This window comes from Halichoerus grypus, chromosome 4 (assembly GCF_964656455.1).
Source record: "Halichoerus grypus chromosome 4, mHalGry1.hap1.1, whole genome shotgun sequence".
In the NCBI taxonomy this organism is placed as follows: Eukaryota; Metazoa; Chordata; class Mammalia; order Carnivora; family Phocidae; genus Halichoerus; species Halichoerus grypus.
This window is the reverse complement of record NC_135715.1, coordinates 85,831,600-85,854,495: the sequence shown is the minus strand read 5'-3', so window position 1 is coordinate 85,854,495 and position 22,896 is coordinate 85,831,600. Positions and strand designations below refer to the sequence as shown.

The 22,896-nt window shown below is 40.8% G+C and overlaps 1 protein-coding gene and 1 non-coding gene across 8 annotated transcripts in view; one reads left to right on the top strand and one right to left on the bottom strand.

The window, feature by feature from the left end:
* The window catches only part of WDR33 (WD repeat domain 33), a 110,999-nt gene extending 89,164 nt beyond the window's left edge, over positions 1 to 21,835 (bottom strand). For 3 of the 7 annotated variants that reach the window (XM_078070643.1, XM_078070642.1, XM_078070644.1), the window contains exon 1: positions 21,651 to 21,829. The gene's annotated coding sequence lies outside the window, so the exon portion shown is untranslated. Of the gene's footprint in view, positions 1 to 21,650 lie in introns of all 7 variants that reach the window. The other 4 variants (XM_078070638.1, XM_078070639.1, XM_078070641.1 and 1 more) reach the window with 3 other exon arrangements.
* On the top strand, positions 2,155 to 2,261 carry LOC118540701 (U6 spliceosomal RNA). The gene has a single exon (XR_004919772.1). It is a non-coding gene; the product is annotated as a U6 spliceosomal RNA (small nuclear RNA).
* Positions 21,836 to 22,896: the final 1,061 nt, after the last annotated feature.

Genomic DNA, 22,896 nt, shown 5'->3' with positions numbered 1-22,896 from the left:
AAGAGAGCAGATATTAAAAGTTCTCATCACAAGAAAAAAAACTTTGTGACTATGTAAGGTGATGGCTGTTAACTAAATTTGTGGTGATCATTTTGCAATATATACAAATATCAAACCATTATGTTGTACACATGAAAATGATACATTATGTCAACTATACCTCAATTTTAAAAATATAGTGCAAAAAAAGTTATACAAAATAATTTACTGAATTTATACAGTTCAATTTGGTAAACTGGGTAAATAAAATTAGGTAAATAGGGGCGCCTGGGTGGCTCAGTCATTAAGCGTCTGCCTTCAGCTCAGGTCACGATCCCAGGGTCCTGGCATCGGGCTCCCTGCTCGGCAGGAAACCTGCTTCTCCCTCTCCCGCTCCCCCTGCTTGTGTTCCCTCTCTCGCTATCTCTCTGTGTCATAAATAAATAAAATCTTTTAAAAAAAAATTAGGTAAATAGAATTTACCTATGTCAGATAAACAGAATAAGAATTAATATTAGGTAATTATTGCTAATTTTACTTTCTTATTGCTACTATGGTAGAGAAAATTTCTTTATTCCTACTGATGATGAACACTGAGGTTTTTATTTTTATTTTTTTATTATTATGTTCAATTAGCCAACACATAGTACATCATTAGTTTTTGATGTAGTGTTCAATGATTCATTAGTTGCATATTAACACCCAGTGCTCATCACAACACATGCCCTCCTTAATACCCATCACCCAGTTACCCCATCCCCCACCCCCCTCCCTTCTAGAACTGAAGAGGAACTGAAATCTCTAACGAAGCTGCTGTGTGTATTTATGAATATTAATGAATAAAAACTGCTTGGACGGTTTACCTTTAAAACATGTCTCGTTGCTGGATATCTGAATTGGTTTTTTTGATTGTTGGTTTTTTTTTTAAGATTTTATTTATTTAATTTGAAAGAAAGAGCAAGCACACAAGCAGGGGGGAAGGGCAGAGGGAGGGGGAGAAGCAGACTCCCTGCTGAGCAGAGAGCCCCGATACGACGGGGCTCTATCCCAGGACCCTGGGATCATGACCTGAGCCGAAGACAGATGCTTAACCGACTGAGCCACCCAGGTGCCCCATATATTTGAAGTGTTTTAAAACATATCCTACTAAAACTCAAATCACACTGATCATCATTGTACATAAAGCTTTAAGTAAAAAGAATCTTTGCTGCCTTAGGGGGAAAAAAAAAACACTTCTTCTAGGCTCTATTTTAGTTTTCTTGATTATTAATAAAAGGTTAAATACTGGGGGCACCTGGGTGGCTCAGTCGGTTAAGCATCTGCCTTCGGCTCAGGTCATGATCCCAGGGTCCTGGGATAGAGTCGGGCTACCTGCTCAGTGGGGAGCCTACTTCTACCTCTCCCTCTGCCACTCCCCCTGCTTATGCTCGCGCTCTCTCTCTCTGAAATAAATTTAAAAAATCTTTGGGGGGAAAAAAGATATACAGCAAAGTTGCACCACTCTAATACTATTTGTAACACCTATTTGCAATGCCTCCACAGAACACCTAAATCTTGGGGGTAGGGGATATGGTATCACTAGAGCACAAAGAACAAGAAACTAGGAAAGCTAAGTTGGCCTCTATTTAAGGCTCTGATAACTTCCTTGCCTATGCTGGAGAAATTTTTGACACTTTGATCTCTAAAGGAAGGAATAAGATTAAGGACCACTAAGGGTGCCTGGGTGGCTCAGTCGGTTAAGCGTCTGCCTTTGACTGAGTCATGATCTCGGGGTCCTGGGATCAAACCCACATCGAGCTCCCTGCTTAATAGGGAGGCTGCTTCTCCCTCTCCCTCTGCCCCTCCCCACTGCTTGTGCGCTCTCTCTCAGATAAATAAATCTTTTTAAAAAATAAATAAATTTCAGAAAACCATTCTATGATTTAAGAGAGATCAATATAAACAAATAAAATGTTTTGTTTTGCAAAAAGTCTTTCAGTCAAGTTCACAGGCATAAGCAACCAGAGAGAAATAACTAATAACTTCTGCCTATCTATAACATGAAATTTTATATAATCACTAAAAATCTTGAAATATTTTAAACTACATGATCCAATGTTAAGTGGAAAAATCAGATTGTAAACAATTAGTTACTTTAAAAGAACCGTATACTTTTGTGCAAAAGCCAAAAAATAGGTGCTTGCTTCAGCAGTACATATACTAAAACTGGAACAATACAGAGAAGATTGGCATGGTCCCTGCACAAGGATGACATGCAAATTCATGAAACGTTCCACAAAACAACAAAAAAAGCTCCCCAAAATGGAAAGGAACATTAAAAAAAAAGTAACAAAGCATGGGAGTTACAGTAATATTTGGCTGTCTTCCTTATACCTTCAGCTTTTCCAAGCTATCCACGACAGATATGGATTACTTTTATAAGAAGGTAGGAGTGATGTTTTTCTTTCTTTTTTTTTTTTTTTGTTCTTTCAGGTATTTTATTTTATTTATTTATTTATTTGACAGAGAGAGACAGCGAGAGAGGGAACACAAGCAGGGGGAGTGGGAGAGGGAGAAGCAGGCTTCCCGTGGAGCAGGGAGCCCGATGTGGGGCTCGATCCCAGGACCCTGGGATCATGACCTGAGCTGAAAGCAGACGCTCAACGACTGAGCCACCCAGGCGCCCCTGATGTTTTTCTTTTTAAAATACTCTTCTGAAATCTCCAACTTTGCCAGATACTCTCACAACCATTATTAGTAGAGTCCTATACTGATGTTCTAAATTATTTTTGTTAATTTATGCTTATTTATTATGCTCAATTTATTCAGCAGTCTTTGCACTCCCAAAATATACTATGCATAATCCTAGAAAACATGTATCTCACTGGTAAAAAGCCACATGTCTATCTTTCTGCCTAAATCACAGTTTCCATGTAAGCAAGGACTGAATGTTTTTATTTTTTCTTCAAGATTTTATTTGAAAGAGAGCATGCATGCCCGAGCGTGCGCGCATGCGCGCGGGCACACACGTGCGCAGTGGGGGAGGGGCAGGGGGAAAGGGAGAACCAGGCTCCCCGCTGGGATCAGGACCAGAGCCAAAGGAAGATGCTTAACTGAGCCACCTGGCGCCGCAGGACTGAATGTTTTTAATCTCTGAATTTCCAATGTCCTGCATGCCGCCTGGCACATATAAAAATTGTCAAAGATATACATTAAAATATATACTAACAGAAAATCACCATTGGAACACCCAATAATATTTGCTGTATACAGGTTCCACCAATGGATGCTAAAATTAGTGGACAAAAGTTTGAAAGCAGTATGTTTACATAATTTCAAAGTATCACCTCCAAGATACTTATTAGTTACAAAGGAAAAAACATTAACTATGCAGTACGGAGGATCAGCAAAGTATTTGCTCACAGAACATTAATTTTTCTGTTTGTATATTACAAGGAATGAGCTAAGAGAATTTTCACCAAATTGAAAGGGTATGTTCCAGGGGGGCCTGGATGGCTCAGTCGTTAAGCGTCTGCCTTTGGCTCAGGTCATGATCCCACCGTCCTGGGATCAAGCCCCGCATCGGGCTCCCTGCTCGGCGGGAAGCCTGCTTCTCCCTCTCCCACTCTCCCTGCTTGTGTTCCCTCTCTCGCTGTCTCTCTCGTCAAATAAATAAATAGAATCTTTAAAAAATAAATAAATAAAAATAAAAATCTTAAAAAAAAAGAAGAAGAAGAAGAAAGAAAGGGTATGTTCCAGATAGTCTAAACTTAAAATACAGAATACCTGTTGCACATACAAAATAAACCTTTTGGGGGGGTGGGGAAGACAATCCTTGAGATACACAAAGAGATAAAGTTCACTTGCCGGAATAACTGTAACAGAGACAATTAATTAATGTTAATAGCCCTCTTAACTATCATCAAGAGAAATGTCTTCTTTGTTAAGACTCTTGGACAGAGAAAGCAAATGGTGGTTTCAACTACCGCTCAACAGGTTGGCAGAGCATAGAGACTTGATCTGCTATCGAAATACTTCTCTGAGAACGTCTTAAAAAGAGTGTATGAGGATACCTGGGGGGCTCTGTCCGTTAAACTTCCGACTCTTGATTTTGGCTCAGGTCATGATCTCAGAGTTGTGAGATGAAGCCCCAGTGCTAGACTCTGTATTGGGCAGGGAGTCTGCTTGTCTCCCTCTCTCTCTGCCCCTCCCCCCATTAACACACGTGTGCGCGTGCACACGCAACACGCACGAGTCGTGAGTCTCTCTCGCGCGAGTCTCTCTCTCAAATAAATAAATCTTAAAAAAAGAAAAAAAAGAGGGGCTCCTGGGTGACTCAGTTAAGCGTCTGCTTTCGGCTCTGGTCATGATCCCAGGGTCCTCGGATCCAGCCTGGCATCGGATCCAGCCTGACTTAGGGCTCCCTGCTCAGCAGGGAGTCTGCTTCTCCTTCTGCCCCTTCCCCCTGCTTGTGCACTCTCTCTCCCTCTCAAATAAATAAAAAAAAAAGAAATCTTGGGGCGCCTGGGTGGCTCAGTCGGTTAAGCCGCTGCCTTCGGCTCGGGTCATGATCGAGCCCCACCTCAGGCTCCTTGCTCGGCGGAGAGCCTGCTTCTCCCTCTCCCTGCTACTCTGCCTACTTGTACTCTCTTTCGATCTCTCTGTTAAATAAATAAATAAAATCTTTAAAAAAAAAATCTTTAAAAAAGCAATTTTATTTTATAAATAAAAAATAAAAAGTGTGTGTATGAAAAATTAAAAAGCAGGATGACTGCTCTAAATAAACAAGATCAAGGAAACAACCAAATGGAACACATAAACCTTTATTATTAGGTCCTGGGGTTTGAAAACAAAATCTATCAAAGACCATTTGAATGTAGACCAGCTATTATGTAATAACAGGGAATTACGGCAAATTTTCTTAGATGTGATACTGCATGTTACTACTGCATGCTGAATGAAGTATGATGTAATGATGCCTGCAATTACTCTCAAATAGTTAAAAAATATGTATATACGTATGTATGAACGCAGAGACACAATGTTACGGGTTTAATTACCTCCCCTCCTCAAAATCCCTATGCTGAAGTCCTAACCCTCAGTACCTTATTGGGGAATAGGGACATTGCAGATGTCGTTAGTTAAGATGAAGTCATATGGAATAGGATGAGTCTATAATTCAATAGGATTGGTGTCCCCTCACAAAAATGAGAAATTTGGACACACATAAAGAATGGAGTTACATTGGCACAAGCTAAGGAACTACCAGAAACTAGGAGAGAGGTCTGGAACAGATCCTTCCCTAACACCATCAGAGGGAACAAGGCCCTACTGACACCTTGATCTCAGTCACCTAATCTTTAGAACTGTAAGACAGTAAGTGACTACTGTTTAAGCCACTCAGTTGTGTTATGGCAGCCCTAGCAAACTAATAGAAAAACAAAATACCGTAAAATTGTAACAAATGTTGAATCTAAGAGGCAAGTATATGGTATTTATTAACTTCTTTCAACTTTTGTGTATATCTAAAATGTTTAATACCTTAGGTAATGCCTTAGAAATGTGTGAATATTCTGTTTTCCAGCAATCAACCCTTTAGTAGCCACTGATAATATTTACCTGAGTAAAAGGAACTTTATCAATATTCATAAAATAACTTGCTGGGATTTTGACTGGGCTCACACTGAATCTACAAATCAAATTGAAAAGAACTGACATCTTGACAATATTGAATCTTCCTGTCCATGCACATGGAGATATTTTTCCATTTATTTAGGTATTCTCTGATTTCCTTCAAAGAGTTTTACAGGAAACTCCAAAGAGTTTTCCTCATGTAGATCTTGTACTTTTTTTGGATGAAACCTAAGTCGTTGTGTTTTTTTTTTGGGGGGGGGGGGTGCTAATATAGATGGTACTGCTTTAATTCCAGATTTGAACTGTTCACTGCTGGTATATAAGAAAGCAACTGGCTTTTGTATATTTACCTTGTATTCTGAAACCCTGCTATAATCACTTATTAGTTACAGAAGATTTTTGTTGATTCATGAAATTTTCTACATAGACAATCACATCATCTATGAACAAAAACAATTTTAGTTCTTCCTTCCCAATCTGTATATCTTTTATTTCCTTTTCTTGTATTACTGCATTCTCTAGGACTTCCAGGACAATGCTGAAAAGGAAGTGGCAAGCGTGGACATCTTTGCCTTGTTCCAGATATTAGGGTCTAATTTCTCACTATGTTTTTTAAAATTTTATTTATTTATTTGAGAGAGCAAGAAAGGGAGTGAGCATGAGCAGATGGAGGGGCAGAGAGAGAGGGACAAGCAGACTGCCCGCTGAGCAGGGAGCCAGACACAGGGCTTGATCCCAGGACTCCAAGATCATGACCTGAGCCACAGTCAGACGCTTAACCGACTGAGCCACCCAGGCACCCCATAATTTCTCACTATTAAGTGAGTGTGGGGGTTTTGTAGATGTGCCATATCAACCTGAGGAAGTCCCCCTCTATGTCTGCTTTGTTGAACATTTTTATCATGAATAGATATTGAATGTTGTCAGATGCTTTCCTGCATGTATTAATATAATGCATGATTTATTAATCCATTAACATAAATTTTCTTCATAAACTCATATGATGTAATGAAGTACATTAGTTCATTTTTGAGTAATAAACCAGGCTTGCATACCTGGAATAAACCCCACTTTGTCATAATGTATATAATTCTTTTTATTCACCATTAGATTCAACTGACTATTCTGTTGACAATGTCTGCATTTAGATTCATGAAAAATACTGATCCACAGTATTCCTCCTTATGATCTTTATGTGGTTTGGGTATTAGGGTAATGCTGGCTTCACAGAATGGATTAGGAAATATTTGCTATATGAGGTTTCTAGAGTAGTCAAATTCATAGAGACAGAAAGTAGAATGGTGCTTGTCACAGGGTGAGGGAAGAATAGGGAGTTAGTGTTTAATGGGTACAGAGTTTCAGTTAGAAAAGCTGAAAGGGTTCTGGAGATAGATGGTTCTACAACACTGTTAATGTATTTAATATCAAACAAGTGTATACTTAAAAATGTTAACTACACTGGAAGAAAAAAAAAGTTAAAATGGTCAATTTTATGTTAAGCATATTTTAACACCAAAACAAACAAACAAAACTAGACCTGGAACCCAGTAGGTACTCAGTAAGTATGTGATAATCTAGTGGCCTTATTAAATGCATACTGAAGGATTATTTTTAAAATGCTATGAGGGAATGCTATGGGAAGAAACAAGAATTAATGAATGGGGAAGCACAGATGTAAAACAGAAAAGTTTCAGGTAAATTAATTTATGCAGTGATAAAAGAAGGAATATACCAACTGGAAAAGGGGAAGAAGAGGGATTCCAAGCAAAGGAAACAGCAATAAGAGTAAAAGGTTTTTGTATTAATTGAGACACGACGGACATATAACACTGTATTCGTTTTAGGTGCACTTGAGTTTTTAAAAGTGGTTCATGGACAGGGTAAGTGTTAAGAGGGAGCAGCAGAGGAAAAAGCTGAAAACCTAAGTTCATATAGTGGAGATAGATTCTGAAATTCATGTTATGCCAACCTAGACATGCTAAAGACATGCTAAATCTATCAAATAATGCAGTGAGACTTACCTGGGGTCTATGGATACGTAAACAGGCAAAGGGATTTCAATGACACCCCCTACCTCAAGTTGCAAGAATTCTAATATGAATATTTACATTTTTTTCTGGGAAAAGAGTATACAACTTTCATCAGATACGCCATGGGGTCCAAAAAGTATAACACTAGCATTGGAGACAATGATGAATCATCCCAGAAATGTAAGTAAGGAAGTCTGAATTTTAGAAAAATAAATTATCCTATGAAAGGTAACACAGGGATAAGAGGCCAGAAAACAATTTAATCAACTATAATAATCCAGGGGAAAATGAGTATATGTTTTTACTAAAATCTTTTGCTAAATTTTTTACATTCTTCATAAATTTTTACTAAAACCTGAATTTTTTACCTATACAAAACAAGATTCTAATGAACTGCCTTTCAGGATCTACCTTACATAAGGTATTCAATGAGCTGCATAACATTTTACTCTGCAAAAATATATCCCATAAAAATTATCAAAAAGGGACAAATTAGTGATTTTAAATTCCCCTCATTACTCATGCTGAAGAATGACTCCTCTAAGTGCCTGGGTGGCTCAGTCAGTTGAGCATCTGACTCTTGGTTTCAGCTCAGATCATGGTCTCAGGGTCCTAGGATCAAGCCCCACACCCGGCTGCACACTCAGCATGGAGTCTGCTTGTCCCTCTCTCCCTCTCTCTCTCCCTCTGCCCTTCCCCCATGAGCTCTCATTCTCTCTCTAAAATAAATAAATAAAATCCTAAAAAAAAAAAAAACCAGAATGACTCCTCACCACTTACTGAGAAGCAACATCACTCAAAAAAGCAAAATCCAGGGCACCTGGGTGACTCAGTTGGTTAAGCGACTGCCTTCGGCTCAGGTCATGATCCTGGAGTCCCGGGATCAAGTCCCACATCGGGCTCCCTGCTCAGCAGGGAGTCTGCTTCTCCCTCTGACCCTCTTCCCTCTCGTGCTCTCTCTTTCAAATAAATAAATAAAATCTTAAAAAAAAAAAAAAAAGCAGAATCCAGGGGCACCTGGCTGGCTCAGTCAGTGGAGAAGCGACTCTTGATCTCTTAGGTTGTTAGTTCAAGCCCAAAGTTGGGTATAGAGATTACTTAAAATAAAATCTTTAAAAAAAAAAAAAAGGCAGGGGTGCCTGGGTGGCTCACTCAGTTGTGTGTGTGACTTCGTCTCAGGTCATGATCTCAGGGTCCTGGGATGGAGCCCCTCATTGGGCTCCCCACACCACAAGGAGTCTGCTTGTCCCTCTCCCCATGCCCCACCCCCACTTGTGCACTCACTCTCTCTAAAAAATAAAATCTTAAAAACAAAAGCAAAAACCATAATACAAGTGTTGATGTGAGTAAAACAACCATATTCATACAGTAATAGTGCACATACTTTGACCAAGCAATTCCACTTCCATGAATTTATCCCTACACATATGTGAACACATGTGCATAAGGTTATTCAATGAAGCACCTTTTGCAATAGACAAAATCTGGAAACCACACATCTATTAAGTAGAGGACTAGTTAAAGTAAACCATGAAATATACATACAATGCGTATTATGCAACTATTATTTAGGATCTCCAAGATACATTGTCAAGTCAAAAAAAGCAAAGTACAAAACAATGTGTAAAATATTACTGTGTATGTGAAAAGTAACAAAAATAGGAACATATGCACATCTACCGTATATAAACTTGCTACATATACCTCAAAATTACTTTGGAAGATTTTGTAACAAACTGTTAACAGGGATAGCTACTAGATAGATAAAAGGAGAAGACAACTGCAGGAAGAAGACAGATCACTGTACATCTTCTTGTACCTTTTACTTTAACACATGCATATAGTATGTAAATGAACAGTGAATGCATAAAAACAAAATAACTTATAAAAGTAATGCTACCTAACTATAGTGTTAGGAACATGGTCAGACACGAAACTGGAAATGTCTACTCTGGGGCACAAAACTGATGTAAAAAATATAACTGGAAATGAGCACAGTGGGTAGAAAATGTGGGTAAAAAATACTCTTTATTAATATCAACTATAATTTGAGTACATGAAACATGAAGGAGGCACTGAGCAACACATTTGGGATGTGTGGGTGGGTTGGTGGGTGGGTGTGTTTATAAAATCTACCAAGAAATAGTCTGCTAAATGCAGATTTAAAAGCTAAAAATCACTGCATTACTAAAACAAAAGTACACCAAAGTCCTTACTGGTAAGCAATTCTGTAATCTCTTAATTCCTGATGGAAGATCTTCCTATTTTAGGCTCTTCTAGGTATGTAACTGTTGTAACTTTAGCTCTCTCCCAAAGACAATGAACCAAAAAGCCCTTACAAGTTATACCACGAAATGCTCTGGGTTTTTTTGTAAAGGTGGAAAAAAGAACACTAAACTGGTATTCAGATACCCTGGATTCTATCACCATGTGACTACAAACATATTTAATCTCTTCAATCCTGTTTATATTCAAATTAAAAGGTCTAGATGTGATGACCTACAGTAATAAAATAATCCTATAATTTCAAGATTACACAGGGAGCAGGTAAGAATTTTCCAAAGTTTCTTTTAGCTCATTTTTAACCTAGTTTAACAACTAAACTGAAGGTTAAAAACAAACACCTAAATTGAAGGTAAAAGCACTTAACAGAACACACAAAATTATTCCCAAAGCAACCATCCTAAAGAGATGGTCCTGTATATTTCAAGTTTGTCAATAGCAAGATGAAATGACAAGCTTAAGGCTTTGAGTGCCTCTTGATTGGGGAACAGTAGTTCTCAGTTTCTAGTTCTATTACCCATATTGGCCTAAAGCCTAACAAGTTCCTCAGTATTTAGCATATGCAGTGTCTTCAATTACCCTATGACACACACCGTCGTAATTTGGTATTTCCCTCCAAACCAGTCTGGATGTCAAAAATACAGTGGTTATTAAGGATACAATAAACTGAGACTTAATCAAATATTAAAAATGAAGTTAAAAAAATTTCACCAATAAAATATATGTCCTTCATTATTTGACATGAACCTCTCCTTTATGAAATAAAGGTTCAGGGTACCTGGGTGGCTCAGTCAGTTAAGCGTCTGCCTTTGGCTCAGGTCATGATCCCAGGGTCCTGGGATCGAGTCCTCCACATTGGGCTCCTGTTCAGTGGGGAGCCTGTTTCTCCTTCTGCCCATCCCCCCTGCCCATGATCTCTCTCTCTCAAATAAATAAATAAAATCTTTAAAAAATAAATAAAAGGGGTGCCTGGGTGGCTCAGTCGTTAAGCGTCTGCCTTTGGCTCGGGTCATGATCCCAGGGTCCTGGGATCAAGCCCCGCATCGGGCTCCCTGCTCCACGGGAAGCCTGCTTCTCCATCTCCCACTCCCTCTGTTTGTGTTCCCTCTCTCACTGTGTCTCTCTCTGTCAAATAAATAAATAAAATCTTTAAAAAAAATTAAAAATAAATAAATAAATAATAAAAAATAAATAAAATAGGGGTGCCTGGGTGGCTCAGTCGTTAAGCATCTGCCTTCGGCTCAGGTCATGATCCCAGCGTCCTGGGATCGAGCCCCGCATCAGGGTCCCTGCTCCGTGGGAAGCCTGCTTCTCTCTCTCCCACTCCCCCTGCTTGTGTTCCCTCTCTCACTGTGTCTCTCTGTGTCAAATAAATAAAATCTTAAATAAATAAATAAATAAAATTGAAGGTTCAATAGTTATGTAAAACTACTTTTATTAGAACCAAAACTAAAGCTTATAGATTTTTCTGTTTTTTTTTTTATAAGATTTATTTTAGAGAGAGAGCGCACTAGCAAGAGAGAGCAGGAGTGGACAGGAGAGGGAGAAGCAGGCTCCCTGCTGAGCCGGGAGCCCAATGTGGGGCTCAATCCCAGGACCTTGGGATCATGACCTGAGCCTACGGCAAATGCTTAACCGACTGAGCCACCCAGGTGCCCCGAAAGCTTATAGATTTCTAACCACAAAAGTAAAACTCTCTATAACTTTCTAACCAAAAAGTCAAAGTCATATTCATATTTACAACCATGGACAACAATCCACATTCTTGGTTGGGTAAATCGAAAGCTTGACCAATTGCTAATTGCATTAAATACAGCAAATATATATATTCATGACTATGGGTTAGACAAAGCCTTCTTTAGATATGACACCAAAGGGTGCCTGGCTGGCTCCAGTCGGCGGAGCGTGCAACTCTTGATCTCCAGGTTGTGAGTTCAAGCCCCACGTTCGGTGTAGATTACTTAAAAATAAAATCTTAAAAAAAAAAAAAAAAAAAAGGACACCAAAAGCACAACCAACAGAAGAAAAAATAGATAAAGTGGACATCATCAAAATTACTTTTGTGAGTGGGCTCCATGGCTTAGCTGGTTAAAGCTCCTGTCTTGTAAAATTACTTTTGTGCTTCAATAACACCATCAAGAAAGTGAAAGACGGGAGGCCTGGGTGGCTCAGTTGTTAAGCATCTGCCTTCGGCTCAGGTCATGATCCCAGGGTCCTGGGATTGAGCCCCACATCAGGCTCTCTGCTCTGAGGAAAGCCTGCTTCTTCCTTTCCCACTCCCCCTGCTTGTGTTCCCTCTCTCGCTCTGTCTCTGTCAAATGAATAAATAAAATCTTAAAAAAAAAAAAATCTGCCTACCCCTGGTCTAGATGTTGTTTCTCAAAGTGGGTAGGAATGCAAAGATTTTTAAAAAAAAAAGAAAGAAAGTGAAAAGACAATTCACGGAATGAGAGAAAATTTCTGCAAATCATAAATCTGATAAGGGACTTGTAGCATTTAGAATATACAGAGAACTCTTACAACTCAATAATAAAAAAGACAACCCGGGGCGCCTGGGTGGCTCAGTTGGTTAAGCGACTGCCTTCGGCTCAGGTCATGATCTCAGGGTCCTGGGATTGAGCCCCGCATTGGGCTCCCTGCTCCGTGGGAAGCCTGCTTCTCCCTCTCCCACTCCCCCTGCTTGTGTTCCCTCTCTCACTGTCTCTGTCAAATAAATAAAATCTTTAAAAAAATAAAAAAATAAAGATTTTATTTATTTGAGAGAGAGAGAGAGAGAGCTTGCCTGCACCAGCACAAGCAGAGAAGAGCAGAGGGAAAGGGAGAAGCAGACACCCCGCGGAGTAGGGAGCCCAATGCGGGGCTCAATCCCAGGACCCCAGGAACATGACCTGAGCTGAAGGCAGACGCTTAACCAACTGAGCCACCCAGATGCCCCTCAGCTCAGGTTATTATATCAGGGTCCTAGGATTGATCCCCACATGGGCTCCCTGCTCAGCAGGGAGTCTGCTGCTTCTCCCTCCGCCCCTCCCCCTGCTCATGCGCTCGCACTCTCTCTCAAGTAAAATCTTTAAAAAGAAAAACACAGAATGAGGTATCACCTCACACCTATTTGAATGACTACTATGAAAGAAACAGGAAATAAGTGTTGGTGAGAATGTGGAGAAATTGGAACCCTTTTATACTATTAGTAGGATTGTAAAATGGTATTATCACTATGGAAAACAGGATGGAGGCTCCTCAAAAAATTAAAAACAGACTACCATATGATCCAGCAATCCAACTTCTTAGTATATATCCAAAAGAACTGAAAACAGGATCTTGAACAGATTGGACACCCATGCTCACAGCAGCACTATTCACAATAGCCATGGATGCCCCATGGATGAATGGATACACATAATGTGGCATATACATACAATGGATTATTGTTCAGCTGTCAAAGGAAGGAAATCCTGTCACATGCTACAACATGGATGAACCTTGCGGACGTTATGGTAAGTGCAATAAGCCTGCCACTAAAAGAAATAATGCATGATTTCAATCATATGAGGTATGTTTATATGTATATATGTTTATGTTTATAGAAACAAAGTAGAACAGTGACTGCGAGGAGCTGGAGGGGGCAGAAATGCGGAGTTGTTCCATGAGTACAGAGTTTCAGTTTTGCAAGATAAAAAAATTCTCAATCTGTGGCACAAGTGAATGTACTTAACACTACTGAACTGTACACTTAAAAAATGGTTAAGATGATAAATTTTTTTTTTAAAGATTTTATTTATTTATTTGACAGAGACACAGTGAAAGAGGGAACACAAGCAGGGGGAGTGGGAGAGGGAGAAGCAGGCTTCCCGCGGAGCAGGGAGCCCGATGCAGGGCTCGATCCCAGGACCCTGGGATCATGACCTGAGCCGAAGGCAGACGCTTAACGACTGAGCCACCCAGGCGCCCAAAGATGATAAATTTTTTTACAATTAAGAAAAAGGTCACAAGTTTTTACAAAGGAAAAATAAGAATACACACATACATACAATGGGTGAGTGAGAATGGGGGTGGAAGGCCTACAGACTGAATATTCTTTCAATACAGTCTTATATTTTAAACCATGTAAATATCTGATATATAAAAAATTAAATCAAGCCTGGGTGGCTTAGTCAGTTAAGCATCTGCCTTCGCCTCAGGTCATGATCCCGGAGTCCTGGGATCAAGCCCCACGTCCCCACCTCAGGATTCCTGCTCAGCGGGGAGTCTGCGTCTCCCTCTCCCTCTGCCCCTCCCCTTGCTCCTTCTCTCACTCACTCTCTCTCTCAAATAAATAAAATCTTTCAAAAAATACATATAAATTAAAAATTAAATCAAGAAGAATAAAGACACCCCAATAATGAATGCAAAGTCAAATTAATCAAAACTAATCAAACTGGGGGCGCCTGGTGGCTTAGTGATTTAAGCATCTGACTTCAGCTGAGGTCATGATCTCAGGATCCTGGGATTGAGCCCTACATAGGGCTCTGCACTCAGCGGAGAGTGTGCTTGTCCCTCTCCCTCTGCCCCCCCCACCCCCGCTCATGTGCTCTCCCTCTCAAAAAAATAAAATATTAAAAAAAAAAAAAAAACTAGGGGCGCCTGAGTGGCTCAGTCAGTTAAGTGTCTGCCTTTAGCTCGGGTCATGATCCCGGGGTCCTGGGATAGAGCCCCACATCAGACTCCCTGCTCAGCGGAGAGCCTGCTTCTCCCTCTCCTGCTCCCCCTGCTTCTTCTCTCTCTGTCAAATGAATAAATAAAATCTCTAAAAAAAAGAAAAACTAATCAAACCAACCAAGTAGGAAAAAAAAGTGTTATATGGCGCCTGGGTGCCTCAGCTGGTTAAGATCCCAGAATCCCACATCGGGCTCCCTGCTCAGAAGGGAGTCTGCTCCTCCCTTTTCCTCTACCCCTCCCCCTGCTCCTGCTCTCTCTCTCTCTCTCTCTCTCTCTCTCGCTCACTCTCTCAAATAAATAAATAAATAAATAATCTTTTTTAAAAAGTGTTATTTCAAGTAACTCTGAACACAGTTCTCTAACTGTTCATCTTCAGTGGGATACATTCTAAGGAAAATAAGGATTGAAATCACCCATACTCAGTAGGATTGTTAGTAATACTGGCACTGTAAATTTGACTCTTTTTTTGTTGGAAATCCCAATAATAATGTTAACTGTGATTTGAATTTAAAATACCAAGATGGAAAAAAATACCAATATTGGCGGGGGGGGGGGGGGGTGCACCTGGGTGGCTCAGTCAGTTAAGCCTCTAGGTGTTGATTTCAGCTCAGGTCATGATCTCAGGGTAATGAGATCAAGGCCCACATTGCACTCCACACCCAGCTTAAGATTCTCTCAGCGTGCCTGGGTGGCTCAGTCGGTTGGTTAAGTGTCTGCCTTCGGCTCAGGTTGTGATCTCAAAGTCCTGGGATCCAGCCCCACTTTGGGCTCTCTGCTCAGCAGAGAACTCTCTGCTCCCTCTCCCTCTGCACACATGCAAGCGCTCTCTCTAATAAATAAAAAATCTTAAAAAAAAGAAAAAGATTCCCTCTCTCTCCCTCTGCCCCTTGCTCCCGTGCATGCACGCACGTGTGCGCTCTCTCTCCCCCCTCCCTCTCTCTTAAATAAGAAAAATAAAAATAAAATACCAATATAGGGGCACCGGACTGGCTCAGTCAATGGTGCGTGCGATTCTTAATTTCCAGGTTGTAAGCTCAAGCCCCACATTAGGTGTAGAAATTACTTAAAACTGGGGCGCCTGGGTGGCTCAGATGGTTAAGCGTCTGCCTTCGGCTCAGGTCATGATCTCAGGATCCTGGGATCGAGCCCCACATCGGGCTCCCTGCTTGGCGGGGAGCCTGCTTCTCCCTCTCCCTCTACTGTTCTCCCTGCTTGTGCTCTCTCGCTCTCTCTGTCAAATAAATAAATAAAATCTTTAAAAAAAAAATAAAAAAAAAATAAAAAGAAATTACTTAAAACTAAAATCTTAAAAAAATAAAAATAAAAAAAGGGGTGCCTGTGTGGTGCAGTTGGTTAAGCGTCCAACTCTTGGTTTCAGCTCAGATTGTGATCTCATCAGAGTCATGGGATCAAGCCCCATATTGGGCTCCATGCAAAGCATGGAGTCTGCTTAAGTTTCTCTCTCTCCCTCTCCTCCTCCCCACCTCGCACAGGCTCTTTCTCTCTCAATAAATCAATCGTTCAATAAATCTTTTTTAAAAATAAGTTAAATTAAATTAAAATAAAATACCAATATAAACTGATGATTTTTGAAAACGAACATTTCCTAGCTTTGTCCACTAATGACTCTAATTGACTAACATACTAAAAAAATTAAAATCTGTTGAGTATGTAATAATATCCCCCAAAATAAAAGAAAACAAAACAAAAGCCTCTACTCTTAAAAAATGTCAGTTATGGGGACGCCTGGGTGGCTTAGTCGGTTTAAGTATCTGCATTCGGCTCAGGTCATGATCCCATGGTCCTGGGATTGAGCCCCGCCTCAGGCTTCCTGCTCAGCAGGGAGGGGAGCCTGCTTCACCCTCTCCCCCGGCTTGTGCTCTCTCTCGCGCTCTCTCTCTCTCTCCAAATAAATAAAATCATCTTAAAAAAATAATAAAAACTAAAATTAAAAAATTAAAAGTGAATGCCAGAGACTTAATGCTAATTGCGTTAGGCATAATAATGGTACTGTGTTTTTAATATTGCCTTAGGTACAGTCCGGTTTGAAATAAAAATGTGTAGTGTGGAAGAATGACATTATTTTAAAGAGATGCATCCTGAGGTATTTAGGGGACAAACAGCATGATATACGCAATTTAATTTCAATTGATTGTTGAACAGGGAGGTAGAGGGCTAAAGCAAATGGTTAAATGTTAGTAACAGGTAAATCTAAATGGAAGGTAACAGGAGTTCTTTTTTTTTTTTTAAGATTTTATTTATTTTTTGACAGAGAGAGACACAGTGAGAGAGGAAACACAAGCAGGGGGAGTGGGAGAGGGAGAAGCAGGCTTCCCGCAGAGCAGGAGCCCGATGCAGGGCTCAATCCCAGGACCCTGGGATCATGACCTGAGCCAAAGGCAGACGCTTAATGACTGAGCCACCCAGGCGCCCCAATAGGTGTTCATTCTTTCAACTCTTCTGGATGTTTGCAATTTCTCATAACATATAAAGATGGGGGAAAAGTTACCAGAATATTCCACATACAAAAAAGGGCAAATTGTTCCTTAAAAGTATCTTACTAAGTGCGACAGTGAATACAGCAGGTGCCTATAACAAACTCGGCCTCAGCACAGTCTTGCACTTATCATCCAAGGACCTATTCAAAATGGGTAAGGCATAGTGCCAAGTACTACAGGACACAAAGTAACAAAAGGCAGTCACACAGACCCTAGGCTAACTGGAGAGAGGAGTTATAAATAAAGTCACTAAAGACCTCATTAATGGGATGAGATTTAACTGGATTTTGAGGAATGGATAGGACATGAATGGTCTGAGAGGAGGGAGGCAGGCAAAGAGGTCTTAAGTAAAGGTAAGGAGCAGAAATAAACCAGATCTATGTGAAAACGGATCCCAGCAGTCATGAGGAAAGTATTTTGGTTTTTTTAAGGATTTTTATTTATTTATTTGAGAGAGAGAGAGACAGAGAGCATAAACAGGGTGAGCAGGAGAGGGAGAAGCAGGCTTCCCGCCGAGCAGGTAGCCTGACGGGAGCAGGTAGCCACACGCGGGGCTTGATCCCAGGACCTTGGGATCATGACTGGGATCGTGACCCAAGCCGAAGGCAGACACTTAAACTACTGAGCCACCCAGGTGCCCCGAGGAAAGTTTTTGTAGAAAACTCACTCTATCATTTCTCAATTTTTATAATGCCTAGTCTTTATGAATACAAAAATATAAGGCAATAAAGTATCTGCCTTCAAAGAGTTCACAAAGGAGAGAAGAAGATACACAATCAAAATATATTAAGTAGACATATGCACAAAATGCTTTACTAACACAGAGAGGGGCGCCTGGGTGGCTTGGTCGGTTAAGCATCTGGCTTCAGCTCAGGTCATGATCCCAGCATCCTGGGATCAAGCCCCACATCGGGCTCTCAGCTCAGCAAGGAGCCTGTTTCTCTTTCCCTCTGCCTGCCGCTCTGCCTACTTGTGCTCTCTCTCTCTGTCAAATAAAGAAAATCTTTAAAAATAAATAAAATAAAATAAAAATCTATTAATAACACAGAGAAAGGAACAGTTTAACAGAAGAATGAGACTGTAAATCTTTAACAAAGATATTTGAGTTAAACTTTAAAAACTGAAAAGGGGGAGAGGAGGCAAAATAGGCAAAGGGGGTCAAAGGTACAAACTTCCAGTTATTAAAAAATAAGTAAGTCATGGGGACGTAATATACAACATTGTGACTATAGTTAATAATACTTTATTGCATATATGAAAGTTGCTAAGAGTAGATCTTAAAAGTTATCATAAGAAAAAAAAATTGTGACTGTGGTGACAGATGTTAACTACACTTATTGAAGTGACCATTTTACAATATATACAAATACTAAATCATTATGTTGTATACCTCGAACTAATATCATGTTACATGTCAATTATACCTCAAAAAAAAAAAACCCTGAAAATGACAGCCAATTAAATTCAAGTCACAGAAAGAAAAATGCCAAAATTTACTAAATGCTTACTACGTATCACTTTCTTTCACCTCTGAAATAACTACTACAATAATTAACATTTTTATATGTAAGAAAACTGACGTTCAGAGTTTAATTAACTGACCCAATATAAAAATGCTGGCTAGGGGCGCCTGGGTGGCTCAGTTAAGCGGCTGCCTTCGGCTCAGGTCATAATCCCAGGGTCCTGGGACCGAGCCCCATGTCGGGCTCCCTGCTCAGTGGGGAGCCTGCTTCTCCCTCTCCCTCTGCTGCTCCCCCTGCTTGTGCTCACATGGGCTCTTTCTCTCTGTCAAATAAAAAAAAAAAAAAAAAAAAGCTGGCTAGTGGTGAGCCTGTCATTCAAACCTAGGTCTGTCTGCTGCTGAAAGCCATGCCCTTTCCAATACTAACCAGCTCTGAGAATTTATAAGCACTCAAATTATGAATATAAGGTACAATACAAACATTATGAAGTCAGTCCTCCACCAGAAAATACTACATAAAATGTTCAAGGACCAGAAAGGAGGAGAGTAATGTGGGTAAGATTTTCCAACATACTTAAGAGCTTCTGTGCCTAGGAATAATATAAGTCCTTTGCAATGGGGACAGAAATGACATCAACCACAGAGTGAGTTCAAGGAGAAAAGTTTTTAACCTACGTCAATGTAAAAGACAAAGATCAAATATCTTTCAGCATTAAAACTATGGTCTGGCAACTTACTCATCACACAACACATTACAGCAACAGAGAAACTTTCACCATTCCACCATATATATATATATATATATATATATATATCCAGATATAACACCTCTTACAAGCAAAAGTTTCAACACAAATGAAATCTTGGAATAATTTGGACAGAAAAGTAGGAAAATCTGGAATCTTAAAACAACAAATCTGCAATGCTTAAACAAGTGTTAAGTTTGACATTTAAGTAAATATACTTTGATGATGAAGATTTCTAATCTGCAGACTACAAATACCACTTTTATCTAAAAACAGTCATAAAGGTCCTAATTTTTTGCTAAGCACTCTCAAAAGGATTCCATATGTATGCCTGTGAGTGAAAGACTTTCACTAGTATTTCTGTCAATGTATTTGCTGTAGTTTTAAAGCTTTAATATGGGGGTGCCTGGGTGGCTCAGTCAGTTAAGCATCTGCCTTCTGCTCTCAGCTCAGCTGGGAGTCTGCTTCTCCCTCTCCCTCTCCCTCCCACCCACGACCTCATGCTCTCTCTCTCAAATAAAATCTTCAGAATGAAAGAAAACAAGCTTTACTATGACCTTACTTCCTTATTCAGAAATATGAAACAGTCTGAACTTGGGCAATAAATAACATGTTTTTCCCAAAGTAATGTGAAAAATATGGACTTACTACTTAGCAGAGAGAACTATATAAGCACCTTAAGTGGCTAGTAAAAGTGTAACTAAAGCCATAGATCAAGATACAACTGTGATGGCAAAATCTGACCTTTTAGTATTTTTCACCAACCAAAGAACGCAAGTTAAGTCATCAACATCATAGATAAGAATTTGTAACTAAATCATTGTGATACAAGGCCAACTTTCTACCAATACTCTTAACACGAGAATAGAAAGATAAAATTTTTCTGTAAATTTCAATAAAATAGGCTAAATATGTAACTTCAAGCCTCTGCACAAACTCAGATCTTTACAGTATTTTATCTTCTAGGCAGGAAGACCAATTAAAAAGTGCAAAAGTATCTTATGGTGATTAAAAATGGGTGTCAAATGCAATTAAGATTAGGAAAAGAAAAATGCCACCATGGGAACAAGTAACATGCTTTCTTTTAACTAACAGTCTCTAAAAGTTTTGTTTGAATTAAATAGATCTACCACTGCTTCACGTTCACAGGCAAAAAATACTGCGTGCACTAGATCTCCAGAGTGTACTTAAAAGTCAACTCAGCGCTCCCAAGAGGTATTCCTTTAACACTGGCTTTTTTGTTCATACTCGAATGTCTTCCAAAGTTCCTGAACAGTGAACTTAATGTCATCTGTGCAGAAATTACTTCAAAATATTGACAGGCTTTCGGGGCGCCTGGGTGGCTCAGTCGTTAGGCGTCTGCCTTCGGCTCGGGTCATGATCCCGGGGTCCTGGGATCGAGCCCCGCATCGGGCTCCCTGCTCAGCGGGAAGCCTGCTTCTCCCTCTCCCACTCCCCCTGCCTGTGTTCCCTCTCTCGCTGTGTCTCTCTGTCAAATAAATAAATGAAAAATCTTAAAAAAAAAAAAAAATATTGACAGGCTTTCTACAAGTAACTTTTCTGATCTGATTTAAACAGATCCAATTACGGAATTCCCTATCGACCCACCTTCCTCTTTCAACGGAAGGGCCACTAACCACAAGGGTTACAACAACCTAGTATCAGTATTTATTTTCTTTTCTAAAAAATAAAGTTTTCTAAGATCCTAAAATATCTGGTTGTCAGAAAGCAACTTAAAACCGGAGCTGTGGAGGGAGTTATTGAAGGGACACTGGCAGGTAGCATGATCTAAAGCAAACAAAATAGGAATGTAACTTTTCCAAAGGAGGAGGGTTTTTGCTTGTCAAACTGTGGATTTATCCCTGTTAGAAACACCAATTTCAAGACACGATAATATCGAGGCGAAGCCTGCCACTGTTTTACAGGTTTCGCATTAACTTCCCGAGACCCCTTGAACCAACCACTCAAAGCCACATTCCATTCAACTCTCGGCTCAACCCCTTCCACTCCCGCCCCAAATCTCAGTTTAATGCGTTTCCCTTCTCTAAACTTCACGTCTTATTCGTGGCCTACCCTACCTACGTCTTCTTGTCGCCACCGGTTCCCAGTCAGGAGGGAGTCCTACCATGCCCTCCTTCCCCAGTCTGCCTCAAGCCTTTAGCTCCCTCCCCTAAAGCTCGAACTAGCCTCAAAGTGCCCTCCCGACAACGATCCTCACTGCTCTCCCAACCTGTCCTCAGGCGCCCCTCCAGGCCCCCAAAGCACGCAACGGCCGAGCTTGAAAATGGCGGAAAGTGCCGCCGCCTGCTGCAGGCGAGGGGTCCCGTGCCGCCGCTGCACTCACCCTCCAGCGCTGAGCAGAGCTCCTAAGGAATGGTGAGCGAAGGGTTCGTCTTCACTGTCGGGAATGTCTCTCCCGCCCGGCCTCTTCCTTCCACCCCTCTCAATCCCTCTCCTCCAAAGGAGCAGCCGCCATCTTCCCCTACGAGCCACCGAGCGCACGCCCTGGCGTCATCACGCACCGTCGAGCGTTTCTACGTCACGCGCGCCTGGGGCGCCTAGCTCCGTCGGCCTCAATGTGCGCAGGTGCCTAGGTGAGGGGCGGGACCCGACCAGATCCTCACGCGGCTTCAGTGAGTGCTTGCTTTGTTCCCGCTGAGAGGAAGTCGACGCTGCCTCCGGAGGAGGGTTGAGGCCCGTGCGATTTGCCGTACTTTCTTCATACTGTGAGCTAAACTTAATGCTCTCAAAAACACCCCGTTTTTCCAAAATTTGAATAAGAAATTTGTTCGGGGGCGGTGTGGCAGTTACAGTGTGTGGCCAAGCCCACCCACAGTGAAACTGGGGGCAAGGCACTTGGCCTTACCAAGTCTATGCATGGGTGAAATTGGGGCTCCTGCCTGACCGTGTTTTGAGCATTTAAATGAAAGTATCTAGCTTAGTCAAGCACGAAGTTGGAGTTTACATTACCCGATGCAAATCGTTCCTGTAGGTTATCTCTCTTCCTCACAGTCAGACCAAGTTGTAAAAACAGCCCTATGGTACAACCACTTTGGAAAACTGTTTGAACAGTGTCTGTTAGAGCTAAGTTTATAGTCACCCTGCGACCCAGCAGTTCCACTCCAATTGGAATGAGTGCATACATCTACCTGTGGCTTGTACAAGAGTGTTCATAGCAGCTTTGATCGGAGTAATCAACCACTGGTAACACAAATATCCATCGGTAGTTGTGCCCCTAAATGAATTGTATTGTGGTTCTACAGTGAACTACTGCCCAGCCAGGGGAAATAATTACTGATAAACACAACAACTTGAAAGCATATCACAGGCACTGTTAAGTCAGCTCAAAAGAGACACTGAATGATTCCTTTTTTTTTTTTTTTAATTTTTTAAAGATTTTATTTATTTGTCAGAGAGCACAAGCAGGGGGAGCGGCAGGCTGAGCAGACAGAGGGAGAAGCAGGCTCCCCGCTGAGCACGGAGCCCACAGACTCAATCCCAGAACCCAACCGAAGGCAGACGCTTAAGCGACTGAGCCATCCAGGCATCCCTGAATGATTCCATTTATATGAGCTTCAGAATACAACTTC